Source organism: Aegilops tauschii, chromosome 7 (genome assembly GCF_002575655.3).
Source record: "Aegilops tauschii subsp. strangulata cultivar AL8/78 chromosome 7, Aet v6.0, whole genome shotgun sequence".
Classification (NCBI taxonomy): domain Eukaryota; kingdom Viridiplantae; phylum Streptophyta; class Magnoliopsida; order Poales; family Poaceae; genus Aegilops; species Aegilops tauschii.
This window is the reverse complement of record NC_053041.3, coordinates 215,915,388-215,918,707: the sequence shown is the minus strand read 5'-3', so window position 1 is coordinate 215,918,707 and position 3,320 is coordinate 215,915,388.

Sequence of the window (3,320 nt, the reverse complement as noted above, 5' to 3'; positions counted from 1 at the left end):
GCAGAGAGCTTGGAATTGATGAACAGGACGAGATGTGTGCGTGCGATTCTGATCTCTCAACGTGTGTGTCTTTCTTAAAGAAAGAGCCTATCCGATGTCTACCTGAAATGTCTGTGTTTCGATCAAGTCCAAATTATGCAAAAAAACAATAAAGAGAATGGAATATAACCCTGCAAACCAAACAACCAATCATCTCTAAAAAATTAACATAGCAAAAAACGGCTTGCATTCGAATATTTTTTTTAAAACTGTATAAAAAACTCTCACTTCAATGCATCACTACTCTTCCATCTGATGATAGTGCGAAGTTGAAGGAGGTGCGGCCGCAGTACATGAATGCGGCTTCATAATAAAAATTTAATTGTGGATGACAAAAACCTTACCATCATTGATGAGAGGACGATGTTGCGAACATTAAAAGTGCAAACATGAATGAATGACTCACTAGAAAAGTGCGACGATTTTTTTCATAAAGCATGCTATGCATTTGTTTTATACCTCGACATGCCAAGGGTGTTTGCTGGACACATCAATTTTCTTTCCCGTTGCAACGCACGGGCATATGTGCTAGTACTAAAATCAGAAAAACAAAAAATCACAAAAAATGGATAAATGATTTTGAATTCAAATAATTTCATGGATTTGAAAAGAAATTCAAAAAAATCATGAATACGAAAAAAGCTCATGATTTTGGAAAAAGTTCATCAAATTGAAAAAACACAAAATTGAAAATTTTCATGTGTTTGAAAAAAGAAAAATACTTTGAAAAATGTTCATCGATTTGGCAAAATTTCATGAGTTCAAAAAAAAGTTCACTTAATTTTGAAAAGAAGTTTACGGATTTGAAAAAAGATCATCAACTTCATAAAAAAGGTTCTTGATTTTGAAAAAAAGTTCATCATTTTGGGTAAAAAAATCACAGATTTTCAAAAAAATCATGAAGTTGAAAAAAGTTCATTTATTTGATAAAAGTTCATTGATTTTAATTAAAAAATATTAATTCAAAAAAAAGTTCATGGATTTTGATTTTTTTTTATTAATTTTGAAAAAAGGTTAAGGAAATTGAAAAAAGTTCACGAATTTGAATATAGTTTGCGAATTAAGAAAATATAACAAAAAGAAAGAAAAAACAAAAAATCATAGAAAAAATGGCCAAACAGAAAAAAACAGAAAGAAAAACCATAGTGTTTCTTAAGATTTGCTACATCAAGAGGAAAATAAGTAAGTGAGCACAACAAAGTGTGATGTCATAGTGGTTTTCGTCGCCATGACTTAACAAGGAGGGCTGGAGTTCAAATCGCCCACATCGCAATCCTATTTTTTGAAGGTTAAGAAGAAGAAAAATGGTCCGAGCCCAAGGCGCCAAATGGGAGCCGGTTAGGTTTAGTGGATTGGTGGTCCACGCGAAGCGAAGACCACTTGGGCCTAAATGCAAGGATGGGTTGTGCTTCGGTCTTGCTTTATCCATGTTGGATATCCTCCGTTCGCAGTTGGAACTCATTATAAAAAAGAGTAGTAGTTCCTGAAGCAATAGGGCAGAGACTCTAGATCAATCCCGCTATTGTGATATTCCCTTTCCCTCGAACCCTGGCTGTACCGATCTCCGACAGATCCGCCTATCCTGCCTTGAGTCCCCTCCTTCCCTTGTCCCGACCGCCGCCTCATGGACGTCTTGGACTTGTTTACTCGGTTCTCCTACTCCCACCGCCCAACTGGGTGATGCTTGATTCCTTCGTCCGCCTCAATTATGATATTAGAGCATCTACAATCAGGATTGACTAATTTTGATCCCCAAACGTCCGCGGATGTGCCCGGTCAGTGATGGGGCATGTCTGTTTTGTATCTCTGCTAGCAAACGAGCCTGTGCATTGCAACGGAAAAACTACCACACTCCCCTAATCCAATAACCATGACTCAAGACCCCAGTAGGTTCAGGTCCTTTATTTCAAGACATGACATCCCATCTATGTTGCCACTTATCATCCTTCCACCCTCGCCGACGGTGGGCCTAGTGCTCACAAAGTCACAACATGTTTGAATGTTGTCAACCCTAATTCATCTCTCCCTCGACATACAATGATAAATCTCATTTTTGTGAGGTCTTGACAAGGCGTGCATGCGTGTTTATCTTTCGTCTCCAATCTTGATTTCGCCGAGGCGTTCATTTCCAATCCATATTGGCACCAGCATGAAAGAAAAATCGATCATGCATTATTGAGATAGATTACTCCATAAATATAATTTTTTTAACATGGTTGACATGCAAATTAGCATAAATATTCAGATTCTACACATTTTCCTAATCAAATTCAATATATAACATGTTAAATTTGGAGTTAGGGTTTAAGATATACGATTTTTTTGAAGCATCTGATATGTACTACGAGTTGATTCACTCAAATATCAGGGGGTTTCATGCTAAAGAGAAAATATGACTTTAAATTGGCATGCGAGTAGATTACCAGAAACATCACGGGGTTTCTGCAAAAGAAAAAATCTGACTTAAAACTGAACTGCGAGTTGATTACCAAAAACATGAGGTTTTTTTCCAGAAGAGCATGATGGACCAAGAATACCTTTTCCCTTTATTAGTAGGTATAGATTTGTGCATGCATGCAACCATGTCTGCTACATCCTTCCCAAATTATCCGGTCAAATGCATATGATTGGTGGAGATGGAAAGAGAAAGAGAATGTTATGTTGATTATCTACGGGGCATATTGTTGAGGAATGTGCGCAACAGAGAATGTTCTAAGCTCCACTACATTCCACTACGTGTGAAGTTTCCAGCCGGTAATCCAGCAGACCCTGAATTGGGCACTGGAGGGTGTCCCCATCTATTACAAAGTGTGTGCACCACCAAAGAAAACATCCTCAAGTTTTTTTAATTTTGTCTCCACATCAGCCTTTGTTGCTGGCAGTCGGTTACCTGTTTCATCTACATTTAACATCAAATTGTGGAGGTTACGTGATGATAGCAAGGCATGTGAACAAGAAAATGAGTTGGGAGATGCGGAACTCTTGTCTCTGCAGGGATATGCCCATCTTCCACATGTCGTGCCAGAATTCCCTCTTGTCAGTATGGAAGATCCCTATATGATCTGCTTCCTGTTGAGAAATGACGGGGCTGACAGCTCTGGCGATGCCAATACATGGATGGTTATAGTGGACATGTAACATCCCAAATTTTCAATTTGGAATGTTATACATAGGTCATTCATGCATATCATATTTTATTGCATTTCGTTCCGCGATCCTCGAAATTCTAAGCAACTCAAGGACCCTCAGAGAGAGTTGGCGATTTCACCGTTCTCATATTT